Source organism: Felis catus, chromosome B3 (assembly GCF_018350175.1).
Source record: "Felis catus isolate Fca126 chromosome B3, F.catus_Fca126_mat1.0, whole genome shotgun sequence".
NCBI classification, from domain to species: Eukaryota; Metazoa; Chordata; class Mammalia; order Carnivora; family Felidae; genus Felis; species Felis catus.
Window position 1 is genome coordinate 101,843,627 of NC_058373.1, and position 24,063 is coordinate 101,867,689.

Below are 24,063 nucleotides of genomic sequence, written 5' to 3' on the forward strand. Positions count from 1 at the left end.
GCCTCCAGCTAGGAAGTCCCCTGAGCCCAGAGGTTTACAGCATGAGCTCTCAGTAGGTTGTTGTTATTGTTTCCAGCAAGCATTTTTAATGCCTTCCAAATGCCTTGACAATGGATTTAGATAGTTTAATTTCCATTGAAGCCAGTAGGCAGGGGTTGGTATGCTCTTTGGAGTTTTGTGGTGTTAGGAGAAATATGTGTGGCAAAGTATTCCAGGTATGTTTAAACTGTCAGTTATTGCTTATTCTGTTGTGCCTTCAAAGAATGTTTTTGTTAAAGGGGACACAGGGAATTTGACTGACTTCTTTGCTAAAGAGAATAGTGGGAAAACTACCTTCTCGAGATATGAAAAGAAATTACTCACAAGTTGTTTTTTTTTTTCTCTGCCCCACTTTTGGCTTAGAGAATAGAGGCCTCTCCACCAGTGGAAAGGAGAAAAGAGGGGACTTTAATGGAGGGGCAGGCCCCGGGCTTCACACAGGGCCGGAAAGGTGGGCAAGCCCAGGAGGGACCTTTTAGAACAAATTCTCGTTTGGCAGCTAGCTGGAGAAACCATCAAAGTCACTGGGTGATCAGGAGATTTGAGAACAAACCATGACTCCCAGCCACAATTCAGGGTATGCTAAACACAAAGTAGAGCTCTCATGTAGGAGACTTCACCATTCCGCAGTATGTTCACACACATTCATTAAATCCAAGCTACACAGCTCTTACTGCTGGGGAGAATGGAGCTGGGAGGTGTGTCTTTTTCTTAAATTACAAACTTTGAGTAAATGCAGATCATTGCAAAGATGAGCATTTACAATCAAATTTTGGGGTGGGTACCATGTTTGTAATAGATTACAAAAATGGCCAGAGTTAGTGTGGAAGGTTCTAAATTGTGCCTGATTTATTAATTTAAATTTTTTATTAAAATATATTTTTTAAACGTTTATTCACTTTTGGAGAGACAGAGTGTGAGCCGGGGAGGGGCAGAGAGAGAGGGAGACACAGAATCCGAAGCAGGCTCCAGGCTCTGAGCTGTCAGCACAGAGCCCGACGCAGGGCTCGAACTCACGGACCGCGAGATCATGACCTGAGCCCAAGTTGGATGCTTTACTAACAGGTGCCCCTATTAATTTAAATTTTAACTGATGTTGGCTAAGTTTTATTGAGCCCTTATTAGGTACCAGGCATTTGGCTGTGAACTTGACATAAATTATTTCATTTAAACCTCACGGTTCTATTAAGTTGATAGATACTCTTTTTAATTGCAACATTACAGATGAGAGAAATAAGGCATAAAGAGGTTACCTGCAATTAGTCAGTCTCACAGTTATTAAGTGGAAGAGTCAAATTCAGGCAGAAAACTGCTGAGTTCCCTATCTTAAACCCTGCCCGTCCCGGTCCTCCGTGTGGACCTAGGTGCAGGGTTCAGTTACAGTGCTCGACTTCAGTTCTAGCGGAGTCATGTCTGTGTAACACTGTAGTACCTTCATGATTATGATTCAGATCTTAGATTAACACATGAGTGGTGTGTAAAACATGTGACAGGAAACATGATATGATTACAAAAAGAAAAAAAAAGCATAAACCAAGAAGCCCAAGAACTGAGGGTGAGTCTTGCCCCAGTATCAGTAAATTTGATGATGTGGGCAAACTTCAACTTCTCTGGGCCTCCGTTTTTTCATCTGCAGTTTGACTGAGTTGTCCCAGATGAGCGCCTGCTGTCGTCTGGTGTGAGCACACCCCAGTGTAGGAAAAGGTAGCGGAAGCTGCTATCAGGTGACAGGTGATGAAATGGATACCAAAGGTTAATGGTCCAGTAATATAGATTTATTACTTTTAAGTTCGCTCATTTTATTTCTACCTAGTGCAGTTAAAAGAATTACATAAAATATATACAAAAATAAGTTTGAATAGGGCTCAAGGATTTAAAGTGAAAAAGTGAAAGTCTTCTATGTCTGCCTCACCCCCACCCACAATCCCACTGCCCATACATAACTACTGTTAAGTTTTCTCCTTTTAGAAATTGGCTATACATATACAACTATGCAGCACATCTGTGATAGGAATTTATGAAAGAATCTGCTAATTTCTTTAAACTCTCTTAATTGCAAAAACAATATGCGACTAAAGCCACTTGTAAAAGAAGCTTCAAACAAAACCCGTTTTTAAAAAAGCACAAGACTTTAAATTAATGCATATTAAATTTTATTCCCTCCCACTGAAAAATGAATAAGGCGCTGTGCTGGAGAACACATTTGAATTGTGAAAATATAACTGTCAACATTATGGAATCATCAAAGTATTAAAATAAGCTTCCATTTTGCCTTAGATCTTCTTAAAAAATGACAACAAAAGTCATTGAAGGCAATTCTTGCTTAAAAGTACTTTCATATGATGAAAATTTGAGGTCAAGCGTATTTCTCCATTTCCCTCTAAATGAGTTTAGACTGTTAGGAAGTGTTATGTTTTGCAAAACCTCTGAAGAGGGCATCTTGTATCTTTTCTTTCTGTTTGTTTTTCATATAGTTGGTGGGATTTTCTTGTATAATTATGGGAGTCTTTTGTTTCCCCAAATGAATTTACAAATAAATATTAGGAGAAATTGGTCGCAGTACTCCATTCTTTGTATTGTTGCTCTGCTTCTTGTTGTGGTCTGTAACTCTTATAAAACTGTGTAATTTGGGGCCGTGTAATTTTGACTCCATTCTCCGTGAGAGACAAAATGTGTGGTGTCAGGGTTAGCTTCCTCATGTTGTGGACGTTTAGAGTCCTAGAGCCATGGGAGTCTTCCCCTCCTGGGTTCTGCTTGGCATTATTAATGATTATTAATGATTGTTACTAATTATTCCATTTACTTTCACATGAGGGAATCATAGCTTAGAGAGGGAGGCTGAACCCATATCATGTGTCAAAACAAATGACAGCCAGTTGAAGATATTTTCAATACTGTCTGTCCAGGAAAAAGCCTACTGGCTTCTCTGCCAGAGCTGCCCCCAGTAGAGCGCCCAGGTGCCGCCCAGGTGTGCTTCCCAGGCGCTGGCGCTAGAAAGACCCGGAGGGCTTCTTCTTCAAACACACATGACATGCGAGTGCCCCCCGGCCTAGAGTTTTTCTAATACAGTAGGTCCAGGGTGCGGCTCAAGAATTTGCAAGTTCCCAGGTGATGCTGCTACTGTTGGTCCAGGGTGCACACTTTGAGAACCACAGGCTCCGTACCTCCAAAAGCCATAGCAGAGAAGAATGGATGACAGGTTTGGCAGAATTAATATACTGGCTTTAGCTAGTAAGTACACACAGCCACCTCTGAATTTCAGCTACTGAAGGCAGGAAGAGCTATCTCAGGCTCCAAATGTGTGGAATATGTATTCTCGTTTGATTCGTTCACTGGCATGAACTTTTAAGCAATCAATACAAAATGATGTCCACATGTGCTTTGAATTATGAGCCTTTTTTCTCTCTATTATTGTTTTGTTTTTCAGATTTTCTAAAAGCCTAGTATGATTGGTTATAGCCTGCCCATTTAACCACTTTCCACATTTCACTTTTAAAATGAAATCATCCTTCTTGCATTTAACTAATGGAAAGTTGTTCAACTTGCCAAGCAAGGTTCCATGGTTCCTGAAATAAATTTTCCAAAGAACTGGAAACTCTGGGCAGCTTTTATACAAGAAGCAGAATAGAAATGTTCAAATTTATGTGACTTTGATACATATTTTCCACGATTTGATATTTAAGTAATATCCATCACTGTATCTGAGGACATTCATTTGACTCTGTAAGATGAGCAGTTTGCATTCGAGATTTGTTCTTCGTCTTGCTTTTAACCTCCTCAAGATTATTTAAATTTATTTTTGTTTACAACTAGCTAAAATAATTGATACTGTCAGCTGACACTAATGAGTGATGATCATATGTCAACCATGGCTGAGAGATTTATGGGTCTGATCCCATTTAATTATCACAACAAATCAATGAGGAAGACAGTTACCATTTTCTCCACTTCACAGGTGCTTACACCGAGAATAAAGGGTTAAATAACTTTCCAAGACCCCTGGCTAGTAAGTGGCAGGACAGGAGCTCAGAAGCAAGGTAATTCCAAGGCCCAGGTGCTTTCCCACTGTGCAGTCACCCTTATTAAAACATGCTTTTGGAAGAGCCGTCTGTGCTCAGCATCATTAAATATTGGCTTTGCCCGCAAGAGCATTAAGCCTAAAATAGTCAACCTTATTTAGCAGATAGTGAAGGCATAAGAGCTAATCAAGCACTGAAAAAAATACAAATTGAATAGTAATATATAAATATTTCCTCTGCACAGGAAAGTTTTATGAAGGGAAAGCCATGTGTATGTGTATTAGGGACAAGAGCATGGAATGTATCCTTCCCTTAAAGTTAGGGTGGCTCTCAGGGAAGAATGTTTCAGGAGCTCCCTAATGCTGAAACATGATGTCTCGGTAATGTCTCGGTAAAACTAGGCTGAAAGGGCTTGTTGGTTATGGGATTTATTCTCCCAGAACAGTTTGTTTGGGAGTTGAGTAAATATTCCAGAGGGGATAGGTTCCAGCGCTGCCCAGTAGAACTTTCTGTGATGATGGAAATGAACAGCAGGGTTCCCACTAGCCACATGTGGCCAATGAGCACTTGATATGTGGCCAGTGCCGCTGAGGAACTGAATTTTTAGTTGTATTCAATTTTAGTTAATTGCAGTGTAAATAGCCATGTGTGGCTAGTGGCTATCATACTGCACAGTATAGGGACAGTCAAAGACAACAGAAGGATTAAGTAGTGGGAGGCAGGAATGGAGGCTGACATGGATGCACTTGAACTTGGGTGGAGAAAGAAACCCTTGCCAGCCCTCTGGATGGACACCTGTACAGCAATATGAGGAAGCTAAGAGACAAGTGGAGGCATAGGATTTCAGACCTGAGATGACCAGGACAGATGCAAGACTCCAAATAAAGGGAGGAAGAAGAAAGGGGGCAAAAGTGAGGCATCAGTAGTAGGGGATATGGCAGGATTTGGCACCTGGCTGATTGTGGGTGGAAGTACAGTGGAGGTTGGCAGCTACTTCAAGGTTTCCAGCCTGGTGATAGGAAAACAGCTCCTTTTTGCAGTGTCTAATTTGTGTTGGCATAGGAACATCTAGCTTGAGATGCCTTATAGACAGAGAGTGGATCCTGAGGCTGGATCAGAGAAGCAGGTGTAGGTGGATAAATAGATTTAACATTTGCATAGAGATAATATTTAATCCATGCACAGATAATATTCAGAGTTATACAATTTAAAAAATGGCAGGAAAGTCAGTATGAGCGGAGTCGGATGAGCAAGGCAAAGTGTGGTTGGAAATGAAGTTGGAAAGGTAGACTTGTAGGTTACAGGACTACAGGAGCCAAAACTTTGGACTATATTCTAAGTATGACGGGAAGCCTTGGAAAGTTTGAGAAGGACAGTGAGTTTCCCTGGACTTTGTAAATGACCACTCCAAATGGGGCACAGAGAAGGAGTGGAAGCCGGGAGCTCAGTTGGGGTACTCCAGTATTCCAGGTGAGGGATGCTGATGGCTTGGACCAGCATAGCAGTGGTGGATATGGAGACAAGTGGTTGGATTCCAGAGATATATTTTCAAAGCAGAGTCATCAGAATTTGTTGTTGGATGAGATGTGTGGTGTGAGAGAGAGAGGAATCAGGGATGATTCCAAGCTTTTGCCCTTAGCAAAAGTATTTGTCATTTGTGGCGATGGGAAACCCTGAAGAAGTACCGGGTTTACAGACAAAATCAAAAATTCAGTTTGAGACGTACTGAGCTAGAGATGCCTATTAGACATCCTAGTGGGGTTTCAAGTGGGCTGTTGAACATGTGATTCTGCAGTTGTCTCATGATTTGATGAGTTATGGTTTGCTAATGTCTTTAGGGGGAAGGAAGGAGCCAGAAGAGAAAGAGAAGCTGAGTGATAAGAGTATTCAAGAGTGGGACGGAGGTTTTAGGAAATGGGAAGTTACAGGATCCTGTTTTGGAATGGAGGTGCTGACCCAGGGGAGGAGCATGCCATTCTGGTTATGGTGTTGTTGAAACCGAAAAGGTGTTTTTTGAAGAGACTAGTGTAGTGTGAGGGTGACCGCTGGGAGAAAGGCCCACACTGGGAGGCTTTGGTATGTTCTCAAAGAAGGGAGAAGGTAGGGAAAGCAGGAGTGGAAGATGGAGAGCTCAAGGTTTAGGAGGGTTCCAACAGAGCACATGGGTAGAAGTCAAGCTACAGCATGACTTTGTTATGTATAAGTCAGTTTTTGCCTGCTCCTTGTGCATGGAAGCATTTTTAGGCTATTTAATCAAATTTTTATGCCTCAGGGTTGAATAACAGAGTGGGAAGTGTTGACTTAAATTGTTTTTTCAAGCAGGCATAAATGTCAGAATTTAGGAGAATTGTATGCTGAAAAAAGAGTAGTTTATTTTAGAAGAGGCAACTTTTTTGTAGTTTTTCTCATTTGCCTGTAAGTATTTGTCACACATAATCATCTTGCCTGCTTTTATAAATGTAGGATTCCCATTTACATGGAAATGTGTACTTCACATTTTTTCCCATCAAAATGGCCAGTGTTGAAATATTCAGTATTCTAGTTTATTCTTGTTTCTAGTCTGTACAGGCTTTTAACCATTAGAATGTTTGCTATTAAAAAAAAAAAAAGCAGGATTTTCTCTTAGAGTTACTGACTTATAATGCACCCACAGGGCAGTGGAAGGGTTATGGAGGACCCTTACTTAGGGAATGATTATTTCAGAGAGAACTCTTTTGTAGTTTGCTGATTCTCACCTGACAAAGTTGACGGAGAAGTGAATGCAAGTCAATTAAGTCCATCAGACTCACAACTTTTATCAAATAAAAGACTTGGGATACAGGGTTTATATATTGTTTATAGATAAATCTTTACATCACGTACTGATTCACCAGTCCATCTTGTTCCTGAACCTGTAATTAATAGCTGCTTAAATAGATAAGATTAGAACTCCTTCCATGAGTCCCGATCTAGTGCTTCTTCCCTTGGAGCATTTGTTGGAATGGCCCCATTGTCAGAGGTCTTGGGGCACTAACTGGCAGGGACTCGATCTTGTCCCCCTTTGTCTCCTTAGAGTAGCTCCTGCGACTGGATTACACTTACGTCTCGTGGGTTGGCAGTAGGGAAGAGGACTTCCTTCCGACACTCGTGCTCAGGCAGCTGTTTCTCTTTCTCCAAAAACACCCGTTTCCCCAGCCCCCAGCTGGTTCCTCCCTGCTAGAAGCCCAAATCCTCCAAAGTCACTGCTCGACCGAGTTCACCCTGTGACAGTACAAGTTACTCCGTTGCCCTTTCCTCCTCCTAAGCTTTCCCGAACATAAGCTTTTATCCTCTCTGTCAAGAGCTTACTTTGCCATCTGGTTTCCCTTCCCCCATAAATAATCCATTTTTCCCCCACCAGACTCCCAGGACAGAGGCGTGCCCCGTATCATATGCTTGTACTGAGCATTCTTTCAGTGCTTTTCACTTGCTTGACCTTTTAGTTCTTTTCTTTCATCCCTATCAGGATCTCCAAACTGAGGTCATGGAAGGTCAGAGTTAAAAACGACATTGACTGAGTTGACTGAGCACTTTTCTACAGAAAACCGAGCACCACGCTTTGTGGGTATTCGCAGAAATTTTGCCTAGTCTGCAGTGACCCTCGCCACACATTTGCTTCACTATTTTTGTTTCACGGTTTAGAGGCCCTGGTGATAGGAGGGAACTATAAATAAGAACAACCCTGAGAGTGATAGGATGAGCTCAGATGATCCTTAACTTTTTGGCCTTTCTCTTGGTTTAGAATTCCTCAAGGCCTATTATAGTGACTTATTTCACTTGACTCAGAATATCAGGGGTTTGGAACGCCCGAAGTCACTTACAGAAAGGACTCATGGTTAGGCTGTTTGTCCGCTTGCTGCTTATTGAAATATCTTTTATTATGATGCTCAAAGTAAAGAGAGGGTGAAGTGGGCACTAACTTAATGATATTTTACAAACACGTAATTGCACTTAGGGAGTTCAACATTACGTGAGTCGTAACACGAAGTGACTAAGTTCTCCACTTCTCTTTTGCTTGACAAGTTCAGCTGTCATTCAGCAGATTTGCTCCATGGGAAGTAACTTTGTTCTTTCTAAGGATGAATGAGTACCTTGATACTAATGGTTGGTGTGTTGGAACTTAAACATATTAAAGAGTTAATTCTTTAAAAAAACTTATTAGTAGACATGCACTACCCACAAAGAGATTTTGAAAATAATCTCTTCTGAATGGTGACTATGATACGTAGTCATGCAGACATCTCATTCTGAGAGTTCCACGGTATAAATATCGAATCAATCTCCTTTAGTAAGAAATACTCTGTGCATGTCTCTGTGTGTGTACGTATATATTTTGCAGTGGTAATATGTTCATCATCGAGTAAGCCTGCGTCATCTTTCTTTGACCCCTGACGGCATCCGGAGTGTGGAAGGGCCACTGATATTTCCTCATAAACAGAGTCGTAGGCTGTGGCTTTTACACAGACATCCGAGGAAATGCCATTGCCACCGCAGCCCTTGCTTGCCCACCGTAGTAATTGCAGTCACCATCCAGAACATTATTCCTTGTGGCTAATTCATCATGCTCCTCTTTGCTTCCCTTCCCCTTGTGAGGGCTTGGAAGATAAATTACACTCAAGAGTTAGAGTTTATCCACAAGGTCACACCACAGGTTGAAGAAAGAAAACCAGAAATTTGCACAGCTACCCTTTATCTTAATTTCTGGCCCGTGCTAAACCTCTTAGGATCTATATCCACATCATATGATGGCCTGGAACTCTCCGTGTTTCAGTCGACCAGAGAGAACGGTGGCAGTTTCATTTCCATTTGCATGTTTCCTGGCCATATAGTAGAAACCATAAAAGAATGAAATGGTCGGATCCCTAACCTTTCCATTTCTTTGCTTTATAAATGAATAACAGTGATCTAAAAGTGAAAGAATGTAGCTAACCAGTGTCATTTGGGATCTTCTAAAGTAGTACGGAAACTCTGCATTCTTCAGACCAACTTGTGGCACGCCAGCACATTCCTCTCCGATGAGGTGGAGGGATACTGGTGGCGGGGCTGGGGTTTGGAGGGCTGGGGCGGGGAGCTGCTGTTTAAAAATACATTTAATTATATTCCTTCTCTGCAGTAATATTGATACCATTTTTAGCCCATTACAAATACTGTGATTTTCATTTAAGTCATGTCCATTATCTTCTTGACCTAGTTTTTATTTTGTAATCAAAATGTTCTATTTCTGGATAGGTTAGCCCAGAATCCTTTTTTTTTTTTTTCTTTTTTAAAGGTTATGGACCTTTTGTGGAGTTTTGTTTGGTTTTGTTTCGTTTTTCTGTCATATCTGCATACAGATGGGCTGCCTCTGTGTTTGCTGTATTAGGGAAAATGGTACGGTATTGCTCTCTAGAAGAGTGAGGCTTTTCTCTATTTAATTTGGCAGGATGCCATGGGACCTTACCTCTGGTGACATTTTTGGGAAGCAGATGGTGAAGGAGCTATGAAATTCTATTACTATCCAAAATGAGAGGTAGGGGTGCCTGGGTAGCTCCATCGGTTAAGTGTCCGACTCTTGGTTTTGGTTCAGGTCAGGATCTCACAGTTTGTGGGATCGAGTCCACGTTGGGCTTTATGCTGACAGTGTGGATCCTGCTTGGGATTCTCTCTCCCTCTCTCCCTGCCCCTCCCCTGCTTGGCTCTCGCTCTCATTCTCTCTCTCTGTCTCTCAAAATAAATAAATAAACTTAAAAAAATGACAGGTAGAGGTCTGACTCTTTCTTCCCCTTCTTTCTCTGCTCTTTGGCGCTTTCCCTCTTTTCTCTACTCAGAGGATTGCACTTCTATTGGACCTTGCCTTTTCTCTGTTTCTTCCCCTCCTGTTTTCTTCCTGCTCTTTTCCTTCCCTTCTCTTGCCTGCACTGTAGGCCCACTTCTTCATTTCCTTGCTCTGGCCGGAAGCTCACTCTGGGGAGACCCCCCCTAGAGATGCCCGTGGGGTCTGTTCTACCAGCTCATCTTTCATCAGTGTCTAATCAGGACCTTGAGACCCCTGAGGAGCACTCCATGTTTCCTTTCGGTATTATTTCTCAGTGTCCTTCTTGACATGAAGGTACCTTGCTCTCTCCTCCAGACAATGACTAGAACTAGAGAATGTTAGGATTTAGAGCAACCAGACATGTTATTTTGCAAGTGAGGAAGGATAAGGCCAGAGAATGATTTCTCCTAAGATTCAAGGGGAATTTAATGGCACAGCCAATTCAGCGACCCCATCTCCTGCTTTGGGGGTTCTCCTACTTTCTTAGCCAGAAAGTCATATAGATGTGGTGCCTGGTTCCTTTTAGCACTCGTTTCTCTCCATCACCATCAGCCTTCTCAAATATTTTCTGTGTTAATGTATTTTAGAGGAACTGAGTCTTTAACGTGACACTTTTCTTGTCAAAAGAAGACACGAAAGATGCAGTGCAGTAACAGGAGTCTCTCACTGAGTTGTTAGGGATTTTCTCAGGAATGGTATTTTGCTCCAGGTCATTTCTGTTGATGTATTCATTCCTAAGAACCGGTAGATGACTATGACATATAATATTTGAGCTTGAACTCCTTCCTGCCTAACTGGAGTCTCTCTGTTAATCAGGAAACCACATTTAAAGCTGTGTCCTGAACTCTGCCCAGCATGTCAACTTGGCCAGGAAGGATAGGGAATTCCTACTGGTAGCAGCCACTGGGGACCAAGGGAGTAACTAGAGGTCAGATAGGGGCTTAGCAAGGAAGCCACTGGCAGCACAGGGTACATTTCAGCCACTGGGATTGTCTCTTGTTTTCTGAATTCCCCCTGTGGTTGAGGTTGGACAAAATCCAGGCTATCAGTCCCCTGGGCCAGTGACCCTACGCTTTGGAATTTTATGATCTAACAATGTTTTTAATTGAGGAGGCTCAACATAGGGTTGTTAGCTTCTATCCTGAGAAGTAAGGATGTTAAAAAAGAAGCAATAGCAAAATTGCCATGTAATGTTATAGTCCTTTCCTGAAAGAAAAGATATTTTAATACCAGAAGTAGGAAGAATATAATCTCAGAATAAGGGACCGTCCTCTATACCATATCCGTATAGCTTCCGGGAAAACTCCTATTGTATTGTCCAGATTTTTCTTATTTAGCCACAGGCCAGCATAAGTTTTGTCCCAGAAGCAGTGTTGGTGTGTGATACGTGGACTCCACAGCCTTCCTCCTGGGGCTGGTAAGCCCCTGCCGCTGTCTCCAGGGAGAATATAGAAGGATGCGTGAAGAACATGGCACAGAGAACAACCCATCAGTGTCTGACACAAACATAGTAAGTGCTCAGTAAATGAGCACTTTTATTCTCTCTTAGAGAAGTGAATTACACTAGATGACTATTTCAGGTTGGATTTCAAGGGACACCGCTCTCGTTTGGCTCGCTTTCATTGTGGACTAGGGTCTGATCTTCTGCTTTATAGATCTTTAGTGTGATTTCATCAGTTGCCTCATGGAAGGTTGGGAAAGACTTGCACTTCCTAAGTTCACGGGAGGCTAATCCATAAACAGAAATGCCAGTTCATTATTTTGCAGATAGACAATACGCTTTTTCAGGGACCGCATCAATAGATGGGTCTGCCCAAGTCCCATGGCCTCCCCACAGTGGGGGAGGGGAGGGGTGAGTGCTGGGGTGGAGGCAATCACGGCATACACTGTCCTTGTTTATTCACTGAATTTATTCCAGCAAGCTGATTCAGGTAGAACCCATTTTATTTCACTGGCATTGTTTTCTCTCTTTCCTTTGGACATTCCTTTTCATTGAGAGACAGTAAAGCATAACGGTTAAGAGCAGAAGTTCTGGAGCCAAAATGGCCACGTGAGAATCCACACACCTACCAGGTGTGTGACCTTAGGCAATTCATTTGACCTCTTTGTGCTTTAATGTTACCTTCTGTAAAATGAAGGTAATAATAATTGAATTTGCCACATAGGTTTGTTTTGATAAGGAAAGGAGTTGATACATGTAATGTGCTTCGAGTGTTTGGCAAATAATAAATGATCAGCAAATATTTATTATTTTTATATTGTTGAGGAAGCTAGTTTTATGGTGGGACATGGAAAAATGAATAAAAATTAGATCGCAAGATTTTAGATTCTAAAGGGTTAGACTTTTTTTTGTTTGAGAGAGAGAGAAAGAGAGAGAGGGTGCAAGTGAGTGAGGGGCAGAGAGAGAGAGAGAATCCCATGAGGGGCAGAGAGGGAGAGAGAAGGAGAGAAGTGGGGCTCACCCAGAGTGTGGGACTCGTGGTTTTTTTTACTGGAAGCAGGGCTCAAGCTCACCCGATGTGGGACTTGAACTCACAAACCGTGAGGTCATGAAGTCCAATGCTTAATGACTGAGCCACCCAGGTGCCCTTAAAGAGTTAGATTCTTACCCTTAACTTCCCTTCCTATAGAATTCAGCTCTCCAATAATCTTTAGTTTCTGTGTTTTTTTTAAGTAATTAAAATTTTCTTTTATTTTTAAAGTTTTATTTTATTTATTTTGAGAGAGAAAGGGAGGGAGGGCCAGAGAGAGAGGAAGAGAGAGAATCCCAAGCAGGTGCCACACTGTCAGCACAGAGCCTGATGCAGGGCTTGATCTCATGAATCACGAGATGATCACCTGATCCAAAATCAAGAGTCAGTCGTTTAACTGACTGAGCTACCCAGGCGCCTCTTTAGTTTCTGTTTTTACCCTTCATCAATTCAGTAGATTTCCATGTCACATCACTGTGTCTAGATGGTTTTTCATTGATGACATTTTTGGTTGGCTATTCTCTGTTGACATATGGAGAGATACTTTGAAGCTGTCAACGGCTTTTCTCCCCAGGATACTTGTTTGGAGAAGCTTCTGTTCTTGGTGTGGTGGACCCCTCTCAGGGTGTCTTCCCTAGGTCATCCCTTCCTGGCCTTTCCCCCTTGAGTTTGGACTTGCCTTATTTGGCGAGGGAGAGGACCTGCCTAACTCAGCATGAACCTCTCTGCTGAGATACAGAGAGGTGCTGAAATACTTGCACAGATATCTTCTAAAATAAGTAGCAAGAATTATAGTAAAGCTGATTCTAGGACTACCTTTTTATGTGCTTTTTCCTGTTTGCCAAGCCCACAGGGCAAGGTGACAGATAACCTGATTTTTTTTTTTTTTTTTTTTTTTTTTACCATTTCTCCGTTCCCTGGAGAAACTTAACATCTATTTTCCAGTGGAAGTCAATGCCACATTGACTGGTACTCAGGATGCCTTTTATAGGAATGTGTGCATTCTGTTTAATCTATACATGTGTCTAATCATACCTGTAGTATGATCATTTTTCAGTTTCTTCACAAACTCACAGTGATACATTATAGTTAATAATGGCCATTAAAATATTTTACTGTAAAATATTCCATATACATTGGCCACTGAAACAGACTGGTCCACCCACCATCTATCTGTGGTGTAATAAGAAACTGAAACTGATAATTAGCTAAAATTTTGCCTCCATAAGTAACACTACCATGCCATTCTTGTAGAAAGAAGTTTCCCCACTGCTCTGTTACATTCCCATCCCTTAAAGTGCAGGTTTTCTCCCGATTCCTTTCTTGCTTTCCAAGGCAGCTAGAACTAACTATGTGATGGGCTGTTTGTCTTGCTTGTTCGCTGCCAGTCAAGGTCGGAGAGATGCTAGGTTTATGGAGGGGAAGAGCAGAGGTCGGCTGGAAGTGCTATTTCTAGCTTTGTAGTCAAGGTTTTTTTTTGCTGAGAGCATTGCAGCCTTACTGTCAAAGTTGTGCTGGGTTCTCTGCTAAGGCGTAGACACCTGTCTGTCCTCTGCAGTGGTACAGTCACATCAGATGACCACCAGCTCCTTCCTACGAGCCAGCTGCACCAGTAGGACAGTCAGCCTTGCAGAGTAAGTGACAGTTTCAGGAAGCTTCCTGTGAGGACTGTTGAAATGAGCCAGTGCAGAGCCAACCTCCTTTCCACCTATCTCTTGGAAGTGAGAATGTCCTCTTTGGGTTCTACTTTGCAATTCTGTACATCTGGGTAGTCTAAAGATTGCATGGTGGGGAGATCCTACTCATCCCAGGAGCTGAGGACCTACAGAGTGAAGATGCCTTTAACAGGTCAGTTCAATGTTAGGAACCTAAAGTTCCAGGACCTTGAGGTCCAGGTTCCAGGACCTTGAGGTCAAGAATATTCTTTAATTGAATCACATGATTCGATGTGAGAGGAGCTTGAAGGGAAGGTGTAATTATTTAGCTCTCCAATTAATCATAAATGTTTACCTAGGGCCACAGAACTCCCAGACCTCCTCACAGAGGCTCAGTAAGCCCCTTGTGATCCAGATTCTCCGGCAAGGCCTCAGCCTGAAGGAGACTCAGCCTCCTTCTTTGGGCAAATGACTGCCAAGTCCCATCTCCAGGTAGCCTTCATCCTGACAGCCCTGAAAGCTTGTTTGACATTCTGCTCTGGGTAGGTAGCCATCTGGCCCTACTGCAGTCAACCTACCCACCAACAAGAGTCTCTTCCATCCAGCCATTGCCTACAGCCTGACCTCTCTGTGCCATTTGTGGCTCTACCCTCTTCCCATTGCAATGTCCTTACTTTTCACTTTTGTTTCCACTCTCACATCTTTGAAGATTACATTCATTAGAAGAGAAGTCAGACTGGGGCGCCTGGGTGGCGCAGTCGGTTAAGCGTCCGACTTCAGCCAGGTCACGATCTCGCGGTCCGTGAGTTCGAGCCCCGCGTCGGGCTCTGGGCTGATGGCTCAGAGCCTGGAGCCTGTTTCCGATTCTGTGTCTCCCTCTCTCTCTGCCCCTCGCCCGTTCATGCTCTGTCTCTCTCTGTCCCAAAAATAAATAAAAAACATTGAAAAAAAAATTAAAAAAAAAAAAAAAAAAAAAAGAAGAGAAGTCAGACTGAGGAATTACGAGTATGCCCTGGCTGGGTACATTTTATGTGCTGTGGAGGAGGTAGAGGATGAGCAGAATAGGGGCCAGGCTGGTGCTTAGAAAAGGATGACACTGGGCAAGCCACCTGGCTTCTTTGAGGCCTGGTTCATGCACCTGTAAATAGTGGATGCCTCACTCACGGGGTGCTTGTGAGGACCTGATGTCACAAGTGACGAATCAGACAAGGAGATAAATGAACCTGAAGAACCAAGCATCCAATTTATCTTTGCCTCTCTGGGTTATAAACAGGAGATGTTTAGGATTGGAGGTCCACATTTCTGTGTCTGTTTTGGGGTCCCTTATGTGACCAAGAACATGGAGAATGCTAACATTTGTTCAGCACACTGGAGTCACCCAGGTACCTGGGCTGTGCTCAGCTGCTCGAGGGTTGAGGGGATCAGTATCTCCATAGGCCTGTGATGCTTTTGAGATGTGTCATAGTTAGGAACTCAGTCTCACAATTCATGAGAGACCTGCCAACTTCCCTGGTGGTACCCATTCTTATCAGGATCCATTCTTATCATTCTTAACCACACAAAAGTTTGTGTGTATGGGGGGATTTTTTTGGTGGTGATGTCTGGTTGTTTTATGAGCCTTCCTTTATCTGGACTGTGAATAATCAACTGATGAATCCTTATCCCTGTTCTCATTCTTCAGCAAACATTTCCAGGGGATGCTCTACTTGGTGCTTTAGGGTAAGAAAGATGGATAGAGCACCTGAAAACGAACACACACACACACACACACACACACACTCACACACACACACACACACACACACACACACACACACACACAGTCACAGAACCCAACTGTCAGAGTACCGGCTGCCTCTGGACTCTGGAAAGTTCCTTTGGAAACTTACCTGTGCTGCATCTCCACCTGGGACTATGCTTGAGACGGCCTCAGCTCCCTGTATGACAACACCCTAGGACAGAGTTGAGGTGGCCTAGTGTCATCACTGGGGGGTGTGCCTGGGGCTGGGAAGAGGAAGTGGGGAAGTGAGCCAGGCCTGCTCTAGAAGTCCCTTGTCAGTCTGCCTCCCCCGGTCCCAGGGTCTTAGCTAATTTCATTTTCCAGGCTTCACCGCTACCTAAGCTCTTCTTTGGACGGTGCTGTGTTGTTCTCGAATTACCTTACTTCCTTTTGTCCTCATAGGAACATGGGATGTAGATATTATTTTTATTTTCTCCATAATTAATGGAGGGAACCAAGAGTCCTCTGAGAAACTGGTTAACTTGTTCTGGAAAGTGATAGGCTGGGGACATAAGGCCTAGCCATTATGTCACACCATTGTCACACCGTCATCCACATCTCTCTAGGGACATTCACCCCTGCACGAGTTTTGCCACAGGTGTCTTCTGTTTGCAAAGAACAGGAGAAAGTTCCTTCTACTGCTGAGGAGTGTTCCTCGGGAGTTTGTGGGAGCAGGAGCCCAGGGGGCTGTAAGTCTCCAGGACTGGAGCAGCACTGTCCAGGAGGACTGCAGCTCAGCAAAGTGAGGAGACACCTTGATCCGCTGGTGGTGGATGTGCCAGTCATCACGACTCACTCTCCAGTTCGGCTTAGACTTTCAGTGTGCTCTGGATGGAATGACTGGATATAACATCAACTTAAGAGTTTTAAAAAAATGTAGAATCTCGTGATGTCTTTTTTTCTATTCTTTTAATGTTTATTTATTTTTGAGAGAGAAAGCACCGTGGGGGAGGGGCAGAGAGAGAGAGAAAGAGAGAGAGAGACAGAATCCAAGGCAGGCTCCAGGCTCCAAGCTGTCAGTGCAGAGCCCGATACAGGACTCGAACTCATGAACTGTGATATGATGACCTGAATTGAAGTCGGATGCTTAACCAACTGAGCCACTCAGGCACCCTTCATGATGTCTTTTAGTAGCGCCCCTCTTGAACCACATTTATAAAGTAAGCCATTTTATAAAGTGAGATCCTTGCACAGTTTTTCACCTGTGACTTTGAACGGCTTATATCAAACTTGAAATCCAAGCATACATGTCCAATCCTTTTCGCCACAGAGTTGTTTGCCTATTAAAATATGCATTTGTGTGGGCAGACATTGAAAGCCCAGGTAAGCCAACTAATGACACAATATTTATATTTCTTTTTAGTCCTCTGAAGGGGTCTTTTCTCTCTTGGACTTGATCGGGAAGCTCATGTCTCATGAGTGGTAGGAACATGAAAAAAACAGGAGGTACAGCCAACTTTGAGTCAAACACCAGGATTCTAGACTTCAGGCTAATCACTTTTTTTCTTTTTTTATATATAAATTTTTTTTAAGTTTATTTATTTATTCTGAGAGTGAAAGCCTGAGTGGGGGAGGGGCAGAGAGAGAAGGAGAGAGAGAGAGAGAGAGAGAGAGAGAGAGAGAGAGAGAGAGAGAGGGAGAGAGAGAGAGAATCCCAAGCAGGCTCCACACTGTCAGCATGACACCTGACGTGGGGCTCGAACTCATGAACCATGAGATCATGACCTGAGCCCAAGTCAGACGCTTAACTGATTGAGCCACCCAAGAGCCCCTCACTTTTTTCCAAGCCTCAGTTTCCTCATCTATCAAGCAAGGTTGTAATAATGATACCACACAAGGGTAGCATTTGGAAGTGCTTTATAGATAGAGACGTGTGATTCAAATCTTATCTTTCAGTCTATATGCATTTTTATACCAAGGACAAGGATCTACATTTACTTGCCTTACGAGATTAAAACAATATAGAATAAAAATTTTACATACCTCTACTTCAGATATGCAATGTACAGTCTATAGATTTCTTTGTTGTCATTTTATTACTGCAAAGTTCAAAGCCCCGCCCTTGGTGTCTATCATACTCCCAAGTCTGTAACTGGTTAGTCAGGTGGTTAGGACACAGCACCGATTAGCACATAAGAGCAGACCACTGAGGTAGACCATCGGGGAATCTAGCCCAGTGTTTTCTATTCTGTGAAGATAGCTTCCATTCCAATCAAGGCCAGCATTTGGATCATCTATCTCTTCATTAACCTCAGTCCTGTGGTTAGTGAATCTGTCGTGGATTCATTCCCTGTGCATGCAAGTTAGCTTCATACTATTCCATGGCCAAGGGTCGCACCCAGAGCCTCTGCCAGCTGTTTCCACATGTCTGCTATTGGTTGGGAAAAGGTTGGCGGGAGAGTATGTGTGATGCATGCAACTCTGTCCTCACTAATGGAAAAATATGTTCAGATGGTCTGAGGCATCTCTGTTTTGTCTGAGGACAATCCCTTACATGGACAACTGTGTACTAGGTGCCTAATGCTATTTATCCTCTCAGGGAGCAGAATTACCAGGAGTGCAGGCTAGCTAACAAGAATAGATGATTGAATGCAGTGCTTTATTCACTGTTGGGGGAAAGTAATAGGCATTGAGATCAGCGGCTGCCATTCTTACAAAGAAAAGCAAGAGCAAGGGACTGGGGCCCTGAAAAGATGGTCAAATAGGAGCGACTCTCAGGCACAAGGACATTCAGGGGCTTTTCTGCAGCCACACGTGGCAGTTCTCACCCTGGGGTTCTTTAAGTATGCCTGTGACCAGTGTTTTCATCACTAAGATGTAGATGGAGAAAGCAAGCATAGTTAAGTTAGGTGATCTATTCAGCCCAGCAAGATCATGGCAGATTGAAGGATGCCTGTGGATCCTTTGCTCCATTTAATCAGAGACTTGAGAGGGTTGGAGGTGGAGGTGGATGGGTGGAGATCCGTAGTAGCTGAGACTGAGGCTTGCTCTTTCTCGTGTTCTCACCAAAAGGGTGTGTGGTTATTGAACATATTGATGGAGACCCCTACTGGCTGGGACACTTATTGGCATCCCACACAGTCCCCAGGGAGAGTCCTTGAGGCTACTCTTCAGCTCCCTCTGCACAGGCTGTGGAGCTGCTGATGGACTCGTGGGTCTCCACACCCCATGCCACCCCCAGGAGGTCTTGACACCAAAAGGGATGCCCTGGGAAGGGCTGCCAGAATTTCCTGTGCTGCTGGGGCAGGAATCCAAAGGTCACAGACTCTGCAAAAGCACCGCCTTTGTTGCTCAGTGGAAGGCCCAGACCACAGGGGTCCGAGTTAATTGGCCACACTGGGGAAACAACTCTATTGAAGTTGGACATAGCAGGATGAAGGAGAAGTGACTGAACTGATTAGGAATGGGCTAAACTGAAGCGCTAAGCTGTCCCAAATCCTTCGTGGAAGGAAGCAGGATGTAAATAATAAATCATAAATAAATAAAATGCAAGAGCTAAATAAAGGCCCTTTAAATATGCCACCCCTCACAGCTGCTAGTGTTGCAAAGTGGCCACAGAGTGGAATTGGCCAGTAAGGATGATTGTGGGCTCTCACTCCTTGTCCCGGGGGCTGGATTCAGCTTCAGATACTTTTCATCCAAAACCTGTTTATCCAAACCCTATATAGCAGTGATGATGAGTAAAATGATAGACTGGGGTCCGAAGTAATGAATCAAGGCAACTAAGCCAATTTTTCAGTCTAACTGGAATTTTAGGGATTAAAGATTTTCATCAAATTATCTTCAGATACAGTGTGAACCTCCATATCTCATGAAGCACCATCAGATAAGTACACACACTCACACCATAGATATGTATATATACTCTTATAGACATATACACACACATATGCATATAACTGAAAGGCAGAATATATAGTATATATAATATAGAAGTATATATATACTTTAAAATATATAAAAATATATAAAATCTGTACTTTATATATAATATATATTTTACATATATTTATACTTTATATATAAATATATATTTAAATACATATACTTTACATATAAATATAAAATAATAAAAATATTTGTATATGTTATGTATGAATATAATAAAAATATAAACTATATTTACATATATATGTTTTAAAGTATAGGTGCTTATATAATACATACTTATATATACTTCTATAATATATATTCCGCCTTTCAGTTTTTCTCTGTTTGGTCAAAAGCACCACTACTTTTTCTTTCTGTTCTGTTTACAGCAGTGTTACTGCATCTTATGAGGGAGTTTATCCAATAGTCTATAAGATAAAAATTGAGCAGACAAACTTACCCTTGAGCGCCTTAGAAAGGCATCAGGTTAGAGACTAACCTACAGTTCCTCCCTAGGGCCAACCTGATTGGTTTCTTCCCCTCCCGCATGAGAATAGATCATTAGCTGTTTCTTTGGTTGAGCCTCAACTGAGATTCAGAGAAGCTCCCTGGGTCCATCTCCAGTCAAGCATGTACCCTCCTCCCCTGGCAAGCGTAGCAGATGCCTGGGTGCCCTGTGAGGCAGCTGCTATCCATGGACCCTCCCACTTCCCCGATCAGTGCAGTCAGAAGCCAACTGCAAGCTGTTTGTTCCCAAACCTGTTTACACCAGTTGTACTTTTTCCATTTAAGACATGTAACTAAATATTATGTAAACACATGATATATGAGCGTGAAAAGGAGAGGTGTTCCTATGAAGCTACACCGTTGTCTTGGAAAGACTTGTCAGTGATGAACAGAAATTGTGGATGACTTAAGTATAAACAAGATAACACTAAAAGATTGTGGGCAAAGTCATAAAAATCTAGGCGGACTCTGCAGTCAGATTGCTTTTCAGCTGTCTTTGGATTTTGTATCTTCTTTAAAGAAACTGGAACCTGAAAATCATAACAGATTTCTGGTTTATACAGGAAATTGGGAAATTCCAGACAGTGGACCCATCTTCAAAGACAAGGCATTGCTCCTGTACTGAATCTGTGAATGAGTGCACACTCATTTATATATCTGTGAATATAGTGCTCACTTTAGCAGCACATGTACTAAAATTGGAATGATGCAGAGAAGATCAGCATGTCTACTCTGCAAGGATGACACATAAATATCTGTGAATATATAATAAATATCAATGAATGTATACATACATATAATGAGAGTATCATTTTTATGATTCCATGCTTTAAGCAGTTTTTTAGACTATCAACCCAGTCATGTTGAATTGGAGAATTTCTCTTGTGGCTGTGGTTTGCTGTGTAAAATACACCCATCCACTAAGCATGTCAAGATGCTTCTCCTATGCAGATTACAAGAGAACTGAGCCAGGCTTGGGTGAAAGCAGCTAAGGGACATCTCCCTTAGCATGTTCATCAAGGGCCCTTGTAACAGGGGGACACTGTAGGCAATACTGTTTACACAAGCTCTCTGACCGCACTCACTAACTTTCTCCCACCCTCTTTCTCTCACCTCCTCTCTTTTTCTCTCTACGTCCCTCTCCTCTCTCCCTAACCAATGTAGTCTCCCTAACGAAGAAGAAGTCTACATTCTTCTAATGGAGAAACCATTTGGAGTTGAACAACAGTATTTTTCAAAGTACTTGTTTTCAAGAAAGATCGTCTTTGGCTTAAAAAGATTTGAAGTATTTATTTATGTGAACCCAGCACACACACACACACACACACACACACACACACACACACACACGGAGAGAGAGAATTCCTTTAAATAATGAGATCATGAGGTTTATTAATATGTGAATTAATTAGATAGTTGAGGAATATACCTATTTCTCATGAAGTGAGATCAGGATATAATGAAAGAAATCTTATCTTAGGTGTCCTGAAATCCAATGTGATTTAAGGTTATTTTCTATCCTCTTTGGTCTAAAACATTTTGGAAAGACCTTCCACTGTCTCTGTGCTCTGTCTAGACCCTATATCAGAGTACAAACAACTGCAGGAAAAACGTAAGAATGCCTGTAGATACTGGACATGCTAACAGAGGTATCTGAGAGCCCTCAGGAAGAATAATATTTTACCATGAGGTGGTGGTTGTCTTTAGCAACAGCAGCTGTATGAATGTGCTTTAATTTTATGCTAACGTGGAATGCTTAAAATCATAAAACAGGTATGATTATTTGGTTCCTATTCACCCAGGGAATGCAGATCCCAAAGATAAGTGTGTCAGAACATGAACTCCGTGGGAAAGCATGAATCTACCTACCTCCAACGCATAAGAGACCGTCCTTCATTTTAGTAATAGCTCTTAGGGGGTTAATTTTGATAGATTGTGAGGGTATTTTATTCTAGCACATAAACCAGATGCTTCTCTCAAGTTAGTGGGGAACAACTGATGGCTGCCAGATTAACTAGAAAGGAAATGTTTTTCTCTGCAGTTCTGGGCAATAATGCAATTTAATGGCATTTCACCTGGGTGGACTTTTAAGATGGATGTATTTGTCTTTTGCCTCTCAGGGCATAGGTCCAAATTTGGAGCAGATGGTGGAAAAGATGGATGGCCACAGAGATCTCCAGGTGAAATTGGTTGGATGTCCGCAATCCTCATTAATTCCTGGTTGACCATCATCCATCTCGATCTCTCTGACCCTACGTAATGAACTCTGATTTCCGAGGATTTTCTGGGTCTAGAATCACCAAAATGTGCTGACTAAAATCTGAACAGATTGAAAGAAGAACTCGCCTGATATTTCAGGCTTTTGGAAGAAAGGGGATGTCTCAACCCCCTTTCTGGTCTCAATAAGAAATCCTGTTGTTCTGACTTTGAGCTAGTGGGTTTCTTTCCTGGTAACGAGACACAACTGGGCAGGGTATGGACTCTCAAGCTCAGGGAGTGAGTTTAAGAGACAGATTTTTTCCACTGTTGTTCAGGTAAAAGACTTTTTTTAAAAAATTTTTTTAGTTTATTTATTTTAAGAGAGAGAGAGAGCATGCAAGCAGGGGAGGGGCAGAGAGAGGGAGAGAAAGAGAATCCCAAGCCGTATCGCCAGTGCAGAGCCCATCACAGGGCTCAAACCCATGAACCATGAGATCGTTACCCAAGCTGAAACCAGGAGCCGGACGCCCAACTGACTGAGCCACCCAGACGCCCCAGAGGTTTTTGGTTCTTAGATTAAGTCTGATGAGGGACTCGTCCCTCATGACCAAGCAAGACTGACAATGATCACCCAAGCTGTGGAATGAGGTATGAGAAGAAGCAGATGATTGTGGGGAAAACCCCAGAAGCATTGTTCTAGTCTATGGAGGTAAAGAGGGGACCCCCAAGATCAATGGAAGGAGGGGCCCATGGAAAGTACTAGAATCAGCAATGCTTTGTGGATTTAATTAGAACAATGCCTGTGTGAACTTCTTGATCGACGGCCTGATATTCTCATTCACTTCCATGTTAGGGTAGGTTTATTGCCATAGTTGTTTTTGCTCATACTGAAGACTCTCCTGCTAATCAATTTGTATTACTGTTATTTTTTTTTTGCATTGTATCCGCCCCCATTCTGAGCCAGATGCCTTCCATTTACAAACATGGTCAGAGAGACTTAACTAAGAGGACAAATGATCCCCATTTAAGATGAGAATTTTTTCATGTGTGACTGATAGGGTGATCAGGTGATAGGGTGCCCTTTGGTTATCATAGACCTAGAGATACATATGTGCCCCCACATGTTGGAGGAAGGGAACATACCAGCAAACAAAATCTGACAAATCGCAGATGTTTAAGACCATAGAAGAAAATGCCCAGGAGATGTGCACTTAGTTTTAAGAAAAGCTAAGTAAGTGTGACGTTTTCGATGGGCCTTTTTTTCACTTGAGCAGAATGACAATATTTTACTAGTCAACCAAGACATAAATCAAGATTTAAACCAACTACTCACCTTTCATGCAAAGCCTAACCTCAGTAGTTATTAAAAATAAATGGGATTTAAATAGATGTAGAAGCACCTATTTTATTTCCAATTTCACGCTCTTGTATTTTGCACTGCGGTTTTAGATCTGTTTGTGAAGGCTGATTGGGGCAAAAACAGCCCTGAGAGACAGCTGGGAAGGGAACAGGCTTTCAAGTCCATGACAAAGTCCTAGGCTCTGGGTTCAGCTGTTACCAACTCACCAAGTGACCTCAGCCCAATTTCCTCACCTTGACAGTGAAAACAATAACGCTGTCTTTTAATGGGATGCAGTGGTATCTACGATTGCACCATTGGTGGCTTTGGGCTGAGTCTGAGAGGAGGTGTAACTCTCCTGTCTTCCTCAGG

At 42.5% G+C, this 24,063-nt stretch overlaps 1 protein-coding gene and 1 non-coding gene across 4 annotated transcripts in view; both read left to right on the forward strand.

Annotated features, from left to right (window-relative positions):
• Positions 1-24,063, forward strand: part of SAMD4A (sterile alpha motif domain containing 4A) — a 215,714-nt gene that overhangs the window by 71,011 nt on the left and 120,640 nt on the right. The window lies entirely within an intron of this gene.
• Positions 20,822-20,929, forward strand: LOC111561064. Its single transcript, XR_002743432.1, has one exon. It is a non-coding gene; the product is annotated as a U6 spliceosomal RNA (small nuclear RNA).